Source organism: Symphalangus syndactylus, chromosome 9 (assembly GCF_028878055.3).
Source record: "Symphalangus syndactylus isolate Jambi chromosome 9, NHGRI_mSymSyn1-v2.1_pri, whole genome shotgun sequence".
NCBI classification, from domain to species: domain Eukaryota; kingdom Metazoa; phylum Chordata; class Mammalia; order Primates; family Hylobatidae; genus Symphalangus; species Symphalangus syndactylus.
In genome coordinates, this window is record NC_072431.2 from 1,319,952 (window position 1) to 1,337,130 (window position 17,179).

At 36.0% G+C, this 17,179-nt stretch overlaps 1 pseudogene; it reads left to right on the forward strand.

Annotated features, from left to right (window-relative positions):
• Positions 1 to 10,552: 10,552 nt before the first annotated feature.
• On the forward strand, positions 10,553 to 10,639 carry LOC129490876 (uncharacterized; annotated as a pseudogene).
• Positions 10,640 to 17,179: the final 6,540 nt, after the last annotated feature.

The window sequence follows — 17,179 nt, forward strand, 5'->3', positions numbered from 1 at the left end:
GAAGTTTCACACAATTCTTCTGTGTAGTTTTTATTTGTAGACATTCTTTTTCCCAATATAGGCCTCTTAGCGCTCAGAATGTCCAATTGCAGTTTCTACAGAAAGAGTGTTTCAGAACGGCTCAATCAAAAGTAAGGTTCAACTCTGTTAGTTGAATGCACAGAACAGAAAGAAGTTTCATACAATGCTTCTGTGTAGTTTATATTTGAACATATTCTTTTTTCCACTATTACCCACTTAGCGCTACGAATGTCCAGTTGCATTTTCTACACACAGAGTGTATCAAAACTGCTCAATCAAAAGTATGGTTTAACTCTGTTAGCTGAATGCTCAGATCAGAAAGAAGTTTCACAGAATGCTTCTGTGTAGTTTATATTTGAATATATTCCTTTTTCCACTACTACGCTCTTAGCGCTCCAAATGTCCAGTTGCATTTTCTACAGAAAGAGTGTTCAGATCTGCTCAATCAAAAGTATGGTTTAACTCTGTTAGCTGAATGCACAGATCAGAAAGAAGTTTCACCGAATGATTCTGTGTAGTTTATATTTGAAGACATTCCTTTTTCCACTATTACCTTCTTAGCGCTCCGAATCTCCACTTGCATTTTCTACAAAAAGAGTGTTTCATAACTGCTCAATCAAAAATAAGTTTTATCTCTGTTAACTGAATTTACAGATCAGAAATAAGTTTCACAGAATGCATCTGTGTAGTTTTTATTTGAAGATATTCTTTTTCCCAATGTAGGCCTCTTAGCGCTTAGCATGTCCAATTGCAGTTTCTACAGAAAGAGTGTTTCAGAACGGCTCAATCAAAAGTAAGGTTCAACTCTGTTAGTTGAATGCACAGAACAGAAAGGATTTTCACAGAATGCTACTGTGTAGTTTATATTTGAATATATTCCTTTTTCCACTATTACCCTCTTAGCGCTCCGAATGTCCACTTGCATTTTCTACAGAAAGACTGTTCAGAACTGCGCAATCAAAAGTATGGTTTAACTCTGTTAGCTTAATGAACATATCAGAAATAAGTTTCACACAATGCTTCTGTGTAGTTTTTATTTGAAGATATTATTTTTCCCAATATAGGCCTCTTAGCGCTCAGAATGTCCAATTGCTGTTTCTACAGAAAGAGTGTTTCAGAAAGGCTCAATCAAAAGTAAGGTTCAACTCTGTTAGTTGAATGCACAGAACAGAAAGAAGTTTCATACAATGCTTCTGTGTAGTTTATATTTGAACATATTCTTTTTTCCACTATTACCCACTTAGCGCTACGAATGTCCAGTTGCATTTTCTACAGACAGAGTGTTTCAAAACTGCTCAATCAAAAGTATGGTTTAACTCTGTTAGCTGAATGCTCAGATCAGAAAGAAGTTTCACAGAATGCTTCTGTGTAGTTTATATTTGAATATATTCCTTTTTCCACTACTACTCTCTTAGCGCTCCAAATGTCCAGTTGCATTTTCTACAGAAAGAGTGTTCAGATCTGCTCAATCAAAAGTATGGTTTATCTCTGTTAGTTGAATGCACAGATCAGAAAGAAGTTTCACAGAATGATTCTGTGTAGTTTATATTTGGAGACATTCCTTTTTCCACTATTACCCTCTTAGCGCTCCGAATCTCCACTTGCATTTTCTACAGAAAGATTGTTTCAGAACGGCTCAATCAAAACTAAGGTTCAACTCTTTTAGTTGAACAAACAGAACAGAAAGAAGTTTCACAAAATTCTTCTGTGTAGTTTTTATTTGTAGACATTCTTTTTCCCAATATAGGCCTCTTAGCGCTCAGAATGTCCAATTGCAGTTTCTACAGAAAGAGTGTTTCAGAACGGCTCAATCAAAAGTAAGGTTCAACTCTTTAGTTGAATGCACAGAACACAAAGAAGTTTCATACAATGCTTCTGTGTAGTTTATATTTGAACATATTCTTTTTTCCACTATTACCCACTTAGTGCTACGAATGTCCAGTTGCATTTTCTACAGACAGAGTGTTTCAAAACTGCTCAATCAAAAGTATGGTTTAACTCTGTTAGCTGAATGCTCAGATCAGAAAGAAGTTTCACAGAATGCTTCTGTGTAGTTTATATTTGAATATATTCCTTTTTCCACTACTACGCTCTTAGTGCTCCAAATGTCCAGTTGCATTTTCTACAGAAAGAGTGTTCAGATCTGCTCAATCAAAAGTATGGTTTAACTCTGTTAGCTGCATGCACAGATCAGAAAGAAATTTCACCGAATGATTCTGTGTAGTTTATATTTGAAGACATTCCTTTTTCCACTATTACCCCCTTAGCGCTCCGAATCTCCACTTGCATTTGCTACAAAAAGGGTGTTTCATAACTGCTCAATCAAAAATATGTTTTATCTCTGTTAACTGAATTTACAGATCAGAAATAAGTTTCACAGAATGCATCTGTGTAGTTTTTATTTGAAGATATTCTTTTTCCCAATATAGGCCTATTAGCGCTTAGCCTGTCCAATTGCAGTTTCTACAGAAAGAGTGTTTCAGAACGGCTCAATCAAAAGTAAGGTTCAACTCTGTTAGTTGAATGCACAGAACAGAAAGAATTTTCACAGAATGCTACTGTGTAGTTTATATTTGAATATATTCCTTTTTCCACTATTACCCTCTTAGCGCTACGAATGTCCATTTGCATTTTCTACAGAAAGAGTGTTCAGAACTGCGCAATCAAAAGTATGGTTTACCTCTGTTAGCTTAATGAACATATCAGTAATAAGTTTCACACAATGCTTCTGTGTAGTTTTTATTTGAAGATATTATTTTTCCCAATATAGGCCTCTTAGCGCTCAGAAAGTCCAATTGCAGTTTCTACAGAAAGAGTGTTTCAGAACGCCTCAATCAAAAGTAAGGTTCAACTATGTTAGTTGAATGCACAGAACAGAAAGAAGTTTCATACAATGCTTCTGTGTAGTTTATATTTGAACATATTCTTTTTTCCACTATTACCCACTTAGCACTACGAATGTCCAGTTGCATTTTCTACAGACAGAGTGTTTCAAAACTGCTCAATCAAAAGTATGGTTTAACTCTGTTAGCTGAATGCTCAGATCAGAAAGAAGTTTCACAGAATGCTTCTGTGTAGTTTATATTTGAATATATTCCTTTTTCCACTACTACTCTCTTAGCGCTCCAAATGTCCAGTTGCATTTTCTACAGAAAGAGTGTTCAGATCTGCTCAATCAAAAGTATGGTTTAACTCTCTTAGCTGAATGCACAGATCAGAAAGAAGTTTCACAGAATGATTCTGTGTAGTTTATATTTGGAGACATTCCTTTTTCCACTATTACCCTCTTAGCGCTCCGAATCTCCGCTTGCATTTTCTACAGAAAGGGTGTTTCAGAACGGCTCAATCAAAACTAAGGTTCAACTCTTTTAGTTGAACAAACAGAACAGAAAGAAGTTCCACACAATTCTTCAGTGTAGTTTTTATTTATAGACATTCTTTTTCCCAATATAGGCCTCTTAGCGCTCAGAATGTCCAATTGCAGTTTCTACAGAAAGAGTGTTTCAGAACGGCTCAATCAAACGTAAGGTTCAACTCTGTTAGTTGAATGCACAGAACAGAAAGAAGTTTCATACAATGCTTCTGTGTAGTTTATATTAGAACATATTCTTTTTTCCACTATTACCCACTTAGCGCTACGAATGTCCAGTTGCATTTTCTACAGACAGAGTGTTTCAAAACTGCTCAATCAAAAGTATGGTTTAAATCTGTTAGCTGAATGCTCAGATCAGAAAGAAGTTTCACAGAATGCTTCTGTGTAGTTTATATTTGAATATATTCCTTTTTCCACTACTACGCTCTTAGCGCTCCAAATGTCCAGTTGCATTTTCTACAGAAAGAGTGTTCAGATCTGCTCAATCAAAAGTATGGTTTAACTCTGTTAGCTGAATGCACAGATCAGAAAGAAGTTTCACCGAATGATTCTGTGTACTTTATATTTGAAGACATTCCTTTTTCCATTATTACCCTCTTAGCGCTCCGAATCTACACTTGCATTTTCTACAAAAAGAGTGTTTCATAACTGCTCAATCAAAAATATGTTTTATCTCTGTTAACTGAATTTACAGATCAGAAATAAGTTTCACAGAATGCATCTGTGTAGTTTTTATTTGAAGATATTCTTTTTCCCAATGTAGGCCTCTTAGCGCTTAGCATGTCCAATTGCAGTTTCTACAGAAAGAGTGTTTCAGAACGGCTCAATCAAAAGTAAGGTTCAACTCTGTTAGTTGAATGCACAGAACAGAAAGAATTTTCACAGAATGCTACTGTGTAGTTTATATTTGAATATATTCCTTTTTCCACTATTACCCTCTTAGCGCTCCGAATGTCCACTTGCATTTTCTACAGAAAGAGTGTTCAGAACTGCGCAATCAAAAGTATGGTTTAACTCTGTTAGCTTAATGAACATATCAGAAATATGTTTCACACAATGCTTCTGTGTAGTTTTTATTTGAAGATATTATTTTTCCCAATATAGGCCTCTTAGCGCTCAGAAAGTCCAATTGCAGTTTCTACAGAAAGAGTGTTTCAGAACGCCTCAATCAAAAGTAAGTTTCAACTATGTTAGTTGAATGCACAGAACAGAAAGAAGTTTCATACAATGCTTCTGTGTAGTTTATATTTGAACATATTCTTTTTTCCACTATTACCCACTTAGCACTACGAATATCCAGTTGCATTTTCTACAGACAGAGTGTTTCAAAACTGCTCAATCAAAAGTATGGTTTAACTCTGTTAGCTGAATGCTCAGATCAGAAAGAAGTTTCACAGAATGCTTCTGTGTAGTTTATATTTGAATATATTCCTTTTTCCACTACTACTCTCTTAGCGCTCCGAATCTCCGCTTGCATTTTCTACAGAAAGAGTGTTTCAGAACGGCTCAATCAAAACTAAGGTTCAAATCTTTTAGTTGAACAAACAGAACAGAAAGAAGTTTCACACAATTCTTCTGTGTAGTTTTTATTTGTAGACATTCTTTTCCCCAATATAGGCCTCTTAGCGCTCAGAATGTCCAATTGCAGTTTCTACAGAAAGAGTGTTTCAGAACGGCTCAATCAAAAGTAAGGTTCAACTCTGTTAGTTGAATGCACAGAACAGAAAGAAGTTTCATACAATGCTTCTGTGTAGTTTATATTAGAACATATTCTTTTTTCCACTATTACCCACTTAGCGCTACGAATGTCCAGTTGCATTTTCTACAGACAGAGTGTTTCAAAACTGCTCAATCAAAAGTATGGTTTAACTCTGTTAGCTGAATGCTCAGATCAGAAAGAAGTTTCACAGAATGCTTCTGTGTAGTTTATATTTGAATATATTCCTTTTTCCACTACAACGCTCTTAGCGCTCCAAATGTCCAGTTGCATTTTCTACAGAAAGAGTGTTCAGATCTGCTCAATCAAAAGTATGGTTTAACTCTGTTAGCTGAATGCACAGATCAGAAAGAAGTTTCACCGAATGATTCTGTGTACTTTATATTTGAAGACATTCCTTTTTCCACTATTACCCTCTTAGCGCTCCGAATCTCCACTTGCATTTTCTACAAAAAGAGTGTTTCATAACTGCTCAATCAAAAATATATTTTATCTCTGTTAACTGAATTTACAGATCAGAAATAAGTTTCACAGAATGCATCTGTGTAGTTTTTATTTGAAGATATTCTTTTTCCCAATGTAGGCCTCTTAGCGCTTAGCATGTCCAATTGCAGTTTCTACAGAAAGAGTGTTTCAGAACGGCTCAATCAAAAGTAAGGTTCAACTCTGTTAGTTGAATGCACAGAACAGAAAGAATTTTCACAGAATGCTACTGTGTAGTTTATATTTGAATATATTCCTTTTTCCACTATTACCCTCTTAGCGCTCCGAATGTCCACTTGCATTTTCTACAGAAAGAGTGTTCAGAACTGCGCAATCAAAAGTATGGTTTAACTCTGTTAGCTTAATGAACATATCAGAAATAAGTTTCACACAATGCTTCTGTGTAGTTTTTATTTGAAGATATTATTTTTCCCAATAGAGGCCTCTTAGCGCTCAGAATGTCCAATTGCAGTTTCTACAGAAAGAGTGTTTCAGAAAGGCTCAATCAAAAGTAAGGTTCAACTCTGTTAGTTGAATGCACAGAACAGAAAGAAGTTTCATACAATGCTTCTGTGTAGTTTATATTTGAACATATTCTTTTTTCCACTGTTACCCACTTAGCGCTACGAATGTCCAGTTGCATTTTCTACAGACAGAGTGTTTCAAAACTGCTCAATCAAAAGTATGGTTTAACTCTGTTAGCTGAATGCTCAGATCAGAAAGAAGTTTCACAGAATGCTTCTGTGTAGTTTATATTTGAATATATTCCTTTTTCCACTACTACGCTCTTTGCGCTTCAAATGTCCAGTTGCATTTTCTACAGAAAGAGTGTTCAGATCTGCTCAATCAAAAGTATGGTTTAACTCTGTTAGCTGAATGCACAGATCAGAAAGAAGTTTCACAGAATGATTCTGTGTAGTTTATATTTGAAGACATTCCTTTTTCCACTATTACCCTCTTAGCGCTCCGAATCTGCACTTGCATTTTCTACAAAAAGAGTGTTTCATAACTGCTCAATCAAAAATAAGTTTTATCTCTGTTAACTGAATTTACAGATCAGAAATAAGTTTCACAGAATGCATCTGTGTAGTTTTTATTTGAAGATATTCTTTTTCCCAATGTAGGCCTCTTAGCTCTTAGCATGTCCAATTGCAGTTTCTACAGAAAGAGTGTTTCAGAACGGCTCAATCAAAAGTAAGGTTCAACTCTGTTAGTTGAATGCACAGAACAGAAAGAATTTTCACAGAATGCTACTGTGTAGTTTATATTTGAATATATTCCTTTTTCCACTATTACCCTCTTAGCGCTCCGAATGTCCACTTGCATTTTCTACAGAAAGAGTGTTCAGAACTGCGCAATCAAAAGTATGGTTTAACTCTGTTAGCTTAATGAACATATCAGAAATAAGTTTCACACAATGCTTCTGTGTAGTTTTTATTTGAAGATATTATTTTTCCCAATATAGGCCTCTTAGCGCTCAGAATGTCCAATTGCAGTTTCTACAGAAAGAGTGTTTCAGAACGGCTCAATCAAAAGTAAGGTTCAACTCTGTTAGTTGAATGCACAGAACAGAAAGAAGTTTCATAGAATGCTTCTGTGTAGTTTATATTTGAACATATTCTTTTTTCCACTATTACCCACTTAGCGCTACGAATGTCCAGTTGCATTTTCTACAGACAGAGTGTTTCAAAACTGCTCAATCAAAAGTATGGTTTAACTCTGTTAGCTGAATGCTCAGATCAGAAAGAAGTTTCACAGAATGCTTCTGTGTAGTTTATATTTGAATATATTCCTTTTTCCACTACTACGCTCTTAGCGCTCCAAATGTCCAGTTGCATTTTCTACAGAAAGAGTGTTCAGATCTGCTCAATCAAAAGTATGGTTTAACTCTGTTAGCTGAATGCACAGATCAGAAAGAAGTTTCACCGAATGATTCTGTGTAGTTTATATTTGGAGACATTCCTTTTTCCACTATTACCCTCTTAGCTCTCCGAATCTCCACTTGCATTTTCTACAGAAAGAGTGTTTCAGAACGGCACAATCAAAACTAAGGTTCAACTCTTTTAGTTGAACAAACAGTACAGAAAGAAGTTTCACACAATTCTTCTGTGTAGTTTTTATTTGTAGACATTATTTTTCCCAATATAGGCCTCCTAGCGCTCAGAATGTCCAATTGCAGTTTCTACAGAAAGAGTGTTTCAGAACGGCTCAATCAAAAGTAAGGTTCAACTCTGTTAGTTGAATGCACAGAACAGAAAGAAGTTTCATACAATGCTTCTGTGTAGTTTATATTTGAACATATTCTTTTTTCCACTATTACCCACTTAGCGCTACGAATGTCCAGTTGCATTTTCTACAGACAGAGTGTTTCAAAACTGCTCAATCAAAAGTATGGTTTAACTCTGTTAGCTGAATTCTCAGATCAGAAAGAAGTTTCACAGAATGCTTCTGTGTAGTTTATATTTGAATATATTCCTTTTTCCTCTACTACGCTCTTAGCGCTCCAAATGTCCAGTTGCATTTTCTACAGAAAGAGTGTTCAGAACTGCTCAATCAAAAGTATGGTTTAACTCTGTTAGCTGAATGCACAGATCAGAAAGAAGTTTCACCGAATGATTCTGTGTAGTTTATATTTGAAGACATTCCTTTTTCCTCTAGTACCCTCTTAGCGCTCCGAATCTCCACTTGCATTTTCTACAAAAAGAGTGTTTCATAACTGCTCAATCAAAAATATGTTTTATCTCTGTTAACTGAATTTACAGATCAGAAATAAGTTTCACAGAATGCATCTGTGTAGTTTTTATTTGAAGATATTCTTTTTCCCAATGTAGGCCTCTTAGTGCTTAGCATGTCCAATTGCAGTTTCTACAGAAAGAGTGTTTCAGAACAGCTCAATCAAAAGTAAGGTTCAACTCTGTTAGTTGAATGCACAGAACAGAAAGAATTTTCACAGAATGCTACTGTGTAGTTTATATTTGAATATATTCCTTTTTCCACTATTACCCTCTTAGCGATCCGAATGTCCACTTGCATTTTCTACAGAAAGAGTGTTCAGAACTGCACAATCAAAAGTATGGTTTAACTCTGTTAGCTTAATGAACATATCAGAAATTAGTTTCACACAATGCTTCTGTGTAGTTTTTATTTGAAGATATTATTTTCCCCAATAGAGGCCTCTTAGCGCTCAGAATGTCCAATTGCAGTTTCTACAGAAAGAGTGTTTCAGAAAGGCTCAATCAAAAGTAAGGTTCAACTCTGTTAGTTGAATGCACAGAACAGAAAGAAGTTTCATACAATGCTTCTGTGTAGTTTATATTTGAACATATTATTTTTTCCACTATTACCCACTTAGCGCTACGAATGTCCAGTTGCATTTTCTACAGACAGAGTGATTCAAAACTGCTCAATCAAAAGTATGGTTTAACTCTGTTAGCTGAATGCTCAGATCAGAAAGAAGTTTCACAGAATGCTTCTGTGTAGTTTATATTTGAATATATTCCTTTTTCCACTACTACTCTCTTAGCGCTCCAAATGTCCAGTTGCATTTTCTACAGAAAGAGTGTTCAGATCTGCTCAATCAAAAGTATGGTTTAATTCTGTTAGCTGAATGCACAGATCAGAAAGAAGTTTCACAGAATTATTCTGTGTAGTTTATATTTGGAGACATTCCTTTTTCCACTATTACCCTCTAAGCGCTCCGCAACTCCACTTGCATTTTCTACAGAAAGAGTGTTTCAGAACGGCTCAATCAAAACTAAGATTCAACTCTTTTAGTTGAACAAACAGAACAGAAAGAAGTTTCACACAATTCTTCTGTGTAGTTTTTATTTGTAGACATTCTTTTTCCCAATATAGGCCTCCTAGCGCTCAGAATGTCCAATTGCAGTTTCTACAGAAAGAGTGTTTCAGAACGGCTCAATCAAAAGTAAGGTTCAACTCTGTTAGTTGAATGCACAGAACAGAAAGAAGTTTCATACAATGCTTCTGTGTAGTTTATATTTGAACATATTCTTTTTTCCACTATTACCCACTTAGCGCTACGAATGTCCAGTTGCATTTTCTACAGACAGAGTGTTTCAAAACTGCTCAATGAAAAGTATGGTTTAACTCTGTTAGCTGAATTCTCAGATCAGAAAGAAGTTTCACAGAATGCTTCTGTGTAGTTTATATTTGAATATATTCCTTTTTCCACTACTACGCTCTTAGCGCTCCAAATGTCCAGTTGCATTTTCTACAGAAAGAGTGTTCAGATCTGCTCAATCAAAAGTATGGTTTAACTCTGTTAGCTGAATGCACAGATCAGAAAGAAGTTTCACCGAATGATTCTGTGTAGTTTATATTTGAAGACATTCCTTTTTCCACTATTACCCTCTTAGCGCTCCGAATCTCCACTTGCATTGTCTACAAAATGAGTGTTTCATAACTGCTCAATCAAAAATATGTTTTATCTCTGTTAACTGAATTTACAGATCAGTAATAAGTTTCACAGAATGCATCTGTGTAGTTTTTATTTGAAGATATTCTTTTTCCCAATGTAGGCCTCTTAGCGCTTAGCATGTCCAATTGCAGTTTCTACAGAAAGAGTGTTTCAGAACGGCTCAATCAAAAGTAAGGTTCAACTCTGTTAGTTGAATGCACAGAACAGAAAGAATTTTCACAGAATGCTACTGTGTAGTTTATATTTGAATATATTCCTTTTTCCACTATTACCCTCTTAGCGCTCCGAATGTCCACTTGCATTTTCTACAGAAAGAGTGTTCAGAACTGCGCAATCAAAAGTATGGTTTAACTCTGTTAGCTTAATGAACATATCAGAAATAAGTTTCACGCAATGCTTCTGTGTAGTTTTTATTTGAAGATATTATTTTTCCCAATAGAGGCCTCTTAGCGCTCAGAATGTCCAATTGCAGTTTCTACAGAAAGAGTGTTTCAGAAAGGCTCAATCAGGAGTAAGGTTCAGATCGATGATGAGTCCTCCAAAAAAAACATTCCTTGGAAAAGCTGAACAAAATGAGTGAAAACTCATACCGTCGTTCTCGCCATCCCCATCAAGCTACCAATGACTTTCTTCACAGAATTGGAAAAAACTACTTTAAAGTTCATATGGAACCAAAAAAGAGCCCGCATCGCCAAGTCAATCCTAAGCCAAAAGAACAAAGCTGGAGGCATCACGCTACCTGACTTTAAACTATACTACAAGGCTATAGTATCCAAAACAGCATGGTACTGGTACCACAACAGAGACATAGATCAATGGAACAGAACAGAGCCCTCAGAAATGGTGCCGCATAGCTACAACTATCTGATCTTTGACAAACCTGACAAAAACAAGAAATGGGGAAAGGATTCCCTATTTATTAAATGGTGCTGGGAAAACTGGCTAGCCATATGTAGAAAGCTGCAACTGGATCCCTTCCTTACACCTTATACCAAAATTAATTCAAGATGGATTAAAGACTTATATGTTAGACCTAAAACCATTAAAATCCTACAAGAAAACCTAGGCAATACCATTCAGGACATAGGCGTGGGCAAGGACTTCATGTCTAAAACACCAAAAGCAATGGCAACAAAAGCCAAAATCGACAAATGGGATCTCATTAAACTAAAGAGCTTCTGCACAGCAAAAGAAACTATCATCAGAGTGAACAGGCAACCTACACAATGGGAGAAAATTTTTGCAACCTACTCATCTGACAAAGGGCTAATATCCAGAATCTACAATGAACTCAAACAAATTTACAAGAAAAAAACAAACAACCCCATCAAAAAGTGGGCAGAGGACATGAACAGACACTTCTCAAAAGAAGACATTTATGCAGCCAAAAAACACATGAAGAAATGCTCCTCATCACTGGCCATCAGAGAAATGCAAATCAAAACCACAGTGAGATACCATCTCACACCAGTTAGAATGGCCATCATTAAAAAATCAGGAAACAACAGGTGCTGGAGAGGATGTGGAGAAATAGGAACACTTTTACACTGTTGGTGGGACTGTAAACTAGTTCAACCATTGTGGAAGTCAGTGTGGCGATTCCTCAGGGATCTCGAACTAGAAATACCATTTGACCCAGCCATCCCATTACTGGGTATATACCCAAAGGACTATAAATCATGCTGCTATAAAGACACATGCACACGTATGTTTATTGCGGCACTATTCACAATAGCAAAGAGTTGGAACCAACCCAAATGTCCAACAACGATAGACTGGATTAAGAAAATGTGGCACATATAGACCATGGAATACTATGCAGCCATAAAAAATGATGAGTTCGTGTCCTTTGTAGGGAGATGGATGAAACTGGAAAACATCATTCTCAGTAAACTATCGCAAGGACAAAAAACCAAACACCGCATGTTCTCACTCATAGGTGGGAATTGAACAATGAGAACTCATGGACACAGGAAGGGGAACATCACGCTCCGGGGACTGTTGTGGGGTGGGGGGAGGGGGGAGGGACAGCATTAGGAGATACACCTAATGCTAAATGACGAATTAATGGGTGCAGGAAATCAACATGGCACATGGATACATATGTAACAAACCTGCACATTGTGCACATGTACCCTAAAACCCTAAAGTATAATAAAAAAAAAAAAAAAAAAAAAAAAAAAAAAAAGTAAGGTTCAACTCTGTTAGTTGAATGCACAGAACAGAAAGAAGTTTCATACAATGCTTCTGTGTAGTTTATATTTGAACATATTCTTTTTTCCACTATTACCCACTTAGCGCTACGAATGTCCAGTTGCATTTTCTACAGACAGAGTGTTTCAAAACTGCTCAATCAAAAGTATGGTTTACCTCTGTTAGCTGAATGCTCAGATCAGAAAGAAGTTTCACAGAATGCTTCTGTGTAGTTTATATTTGAATATATTCCTTTTTCCACTACTACGCTCTTAGCGCTCCAAATGTCCAGTTGCATTTTCTACAGAAAGAGTGTTCAGATCTGCTCAATCAAAAGTATGGTTTAACTCTGTTAGCTGAATGCACAGATCGGAAGGAAGTTTCACCGAATGATTCTGTGTAGTTTATATTTGAAGACATTCCTTTTTCCACTATTACCCTCTTAGCGCTCCGAATCTCCACTTGCATTTTCAACAAAAAGAGTGTTTCATAACTGCTCAATCAAAAATATGTTTTATCTCTGTTAACTGAAATTACAGATCAGAAATAAGTTTCACAGAATGCATCTGTGTAGTTTTTATTTGAAGATATTCTTTTTCCCAATGTAGGCCTCTTAGCGCTTATCATGTCCAATTGCAGTTTCTACAGAAAGACTGTTTCAGAACGGCTCAATCAAAAGTAAGGTTCAACTCTGTTAGTTGAATGCACAGAACAGAAAGAATTTTCACAGAATGCTACTGTGTAGTTTATATTTGAATATATTCCTTTTTCCACTATTACCCTCTTAGCGCTCCGAATGTCCACTTGCATTTTCTACAGAAAGAGTGTTCAGAACTGCGCAATCAAAAGTATGGTTTAACTCTGTTAGCTTAATGAACATATCAGAAATAAGTTTCACACAATGCTTCTGTGTAGTTTTTATTTGAAGATATTATTTTTCCCAATAGAGGCCTCTTAGCGCTCAGAATGTCCAATTGCAGTTTCTACAGAAAGAGTGTTTCAGAACGGCTCAATCAAAAGTAAGGTTCAACTCTGTTAGTTGAATGCACAGAACAGAAAGAAGTTTCATACAATGCTTCTGTGTAGTTTATATTTGAACATATTCTTTTTTCCACTATTACCCACTTAGCGCTACGAATGTCCAGTTGCATTTTCTACAGACAGAGTGTTTCAAAACTGCTCAATCAAAAGTATGGTTTTACTCTGTTAGCTGAATGCTCAGATCAGAAAGAAGTTTCACAGAATGCTTCTGTGTAGTTTATATTTGAATATATTCCTTTTTCCACTACTACTCTCTTAGCGCTCCAAATGTCCAGTTGCATTTTCTACAGAAAGAGTGTTCAGATCTGCTCAATCAAAAGTATGGTTTAATTCTGTTAGCTGAATGCACAGATCAGAAAGAAGTTTCACAGTATGATTCTGTGTAGTTTATATTTGGAGACATTCCTTTTTCAACTATTACCCTCTAAGCGCGCCGAATCTCCACTTGCATTTTGAACAGAAAGAGTGTTTCAGAACGGCTCAATCAAAACTAATGTTCAAATCTTTTAGTTGAACAAACAGAACAGAAAGAAGTTTCCCAAAATTCTTCTGTGTAGTTTTTATTTGTAGACATTCTTTTTCCCAATATAGGCCTCCTAGCGCTCAGAATGTCCATTTGCAGTTTCTACAGAAAGAGTGTTTCAGAACGGCTCAATCAAAAGTAAGGTTCAACTCTGTTAGTTGAATGCACAGAACAGAAAGAAGTTTCACAGAATGCTTCTGTGTAGTTTATATTTGAACATATTCTTTTTTCCACTATTACCCACTTAGCGCTACGAATGTCCAGTTGCATTTTCTACAGACAGAGTGTTTCAAAACTGCTCAATCAAAATTATGGTTTAACTCTGTTAGCTGAATGCTCAGATCAGAAAGAAGTTTCACAGAATGCTTCTGTGTAGTTTATATTTGAATATATTCCTTTTTCCACTACTACGCTCTTAGCGCTCCAAATGTCCAGTTGCATTTTCTACAGAAAGAGTGTTCAGATCTGCTCAATCAAAAGTATGGTTTAACTCTGTTAGCTGAATGCACAGATCAGAAAGAAGTTTCACCGAATGATTCTGTGTAGTTTATATTTGGAGACATTCCTTTTTCCACTATTACCCTCTTAGCTCTCCGAATCTCCACTTGCATTTTCTACAAAAAGAGTGTTTCAGAACGGCTCAATCAAAACTAAGGTTCAACTCTTTTAGTTGAACAAACAGTACAGAAAGAAGTTTCACACAATTCTTCTGTGTAGTTTTTATTTGTAGACATTATTTTTCCCAATATAGGCCTCCTAGCGCTCAGAATATCCAATTGCAGTTTCTACAGAAAGAGTGTTTCAGAACGGCTCAATCAAAAGTAAGGTTCAACTCTGTTAGTTGAATGCACAGAACAGAAAGAAGTTTCATACAATGCTTCTGTGTAGTTTATATTTGAACATATTCTTTTTTCCACTATTACCCACTTAGCGCTACGAATGTCCAGTTGCATTTTCTACAGACAGAGTGTTTCAAAACTGCTCAATCAAAAGTATGGTTTAACTCTGTTAGCTGAATGCTCAGATCAGAAAGAAGTTTCACAGAATGCTTCTGTGTAGTTTATATTTGAATATATTCCTTTTTCCACTACTACGCTCTTAGCGCTCCAAATGTCCAGTTGCATTTTCTACAGAAAGAGTGTTCAGATCTGCTCAATCAAAAGTATGGTTTAACTCTGTTAGCTGAATGCACAGATCAGAAAGAAGTTTCACCGAATGATTCTGTGTAGTTTATATTTGAAGACATTCCTTTTTCCTCTAGTACCCTCTTAGCGCTCCGAATCTCCACTTGCATTTTCTACAAAAAGAGTGTTTCATAACTGCTCAATCAAAAATATGTTTTATCTCTGTTAACTGAATTTACAGATCAGAAATAAGTTTCACAGAATGCATCTGTGTAGTTTTTATTTGAAGATATTCTTTTTCCCAATGTAGGCCTCTTAGCGCTTAGCATGTCCAATTGCAGTTTCTACAGAAAGAGTGTTTCAGAACGGCTCAATCAAAAGTGAGGTTCAACTCTGTTAGTTGAATGCACAGAACAGAAAGAATTTTCACAGAATGCTACTGTGTAGTTTATATTTGAATATATTCCTTTTTCCACTATTACCCTCTTAGCGATCCGAATGTCCACTTGCATTCTCTACAGAAAGTGTGTTCAGAACTGCGCAATCAAAAGTATGGTTTAACTCTGTTAGCTTAATGAACATATCACAAATTAGTTTCACACAATGCTTCTGTGTAGTTTTTATTTGAAGATATTATTTTTCCCAATAGAGGCCTCTTAGCGCTCAGAATGTCCAATTGCAGTTTCTACAGAAAGAGTGTTTCAGAAAGGCTCAATCAAAAGTAAGGTTCAACTCTGTTAGTTGAATGCACAGAACAGAAAGAAGTTTCATACAATGCTTCTGTGTAGTTTATATTTGAACATATTATTTTTTCCACTATTACCCACTTAGCGCTACGAATGTCCAGTTGCATTTTCTACAGAAAGAGTGTTCAGATCTGCTCAATCAAAAGTATGGTTTAATTCTGTTAGCTGAATGCACAGATCAGAAAGAAGTTACACAGAATTATTCTGTGTAGTTTATATTTGGAGACATTCCTTTTTCCACTATTACCCTCTAAGCGCTCCGCATCTCCACTTGCATTTTCTACAGAAAGAGTGTTTCAGAACGGCTCAATCAAAACTAAGGTTCAACTCTTTTAGTTGAACAAACAGAACAGAAAGAAGTTTCACACAATTCTTCTGTGTAGTTTTTATTTGTAGACATTCTTTTTCCCAATATAGGCCTCCTAGCGCTCAGAATGTCCAATTGCAGTTTCTACAGAAAGAGTGTTTCAGAACGGCTCAATCAAAAGTAAGGTTCAACTCTGTTAGTTGAATGCACAGAACAGAAAGAAGTTTCATACAATGCTTCTGTGTAGTTTATATTAGAACATATTCTTTTTTCCACTATTACCCACTTAGCGCTACGAATGTCCAGTTGCATTTTCTACAGACAGAGTGTTTCAAAACTGCTCAATGAAAAGTATGGTTTAACTCTGTTAGCTGAATGCTCAGATCAGAAAGAAGTTTCACAGAATGCTTCTGTGTAGTTTATATTTGAATATATTCCTTTTTCCACTACTACGCTCTTAGCGCTCCAAATGTCCAGTTGCATTTTCTACAGAAAGAGTGTTCAGATCTGCTCAATCAAAAGTATGGTTTAACTCTGTTAGCTGAATGCACAGATCAGAAAGAAGTTTCACCGAATGATTCTGTGTAGTTTATATTTGAAGACATTCCTTTTTCCACTATTACCCTCTTAGCGCTCCGAATCTCCACTTGCATTGTCTACAAAATGAGTGTTTCATAACTGCTCAATCAAAAATATGTTTTATCTCTGTTAACTGAATTTACAGATCAGTAATAAGTTTCACAGAATGCATCTGTGTAGTTTTTATTTGAAGATATTCTTTTTCCCAATGTAGGCCTCTTAGCGCTTAGCATGTCCAATTGCAGTTTCTACAGAAAGAGTGTTTCAGAACGGCTCAATCAAAAGTAAGGTTCAACTCTGTTAGTTGAATGCACAGAACAGAAAGAATTTTCACAGAATGCTACTGTGTAGTTTATATTTGAATATATTCCTTTTTCCACTATTACCCTCTTAGCGCTCCGAATGTCCACTTGCATTTTCTACAGAAAGAGTGTTCAGAACTGCGCAATCAAAAGTATGGTTTAACTCTGTTAGCTTAATGAACATATCAGAAATAAGTTTCACGCAATGCTTCTGTGTAGTTTTTATTTGAAGATATTATTTTTCCCAATAGAGGCCTCTTAGCGCTCAGAATGTCCAATTGCAGTTTCTACAGAAAGAGTGTTTCAGAAAGGCTCAATCAGAAGTAAGGTTC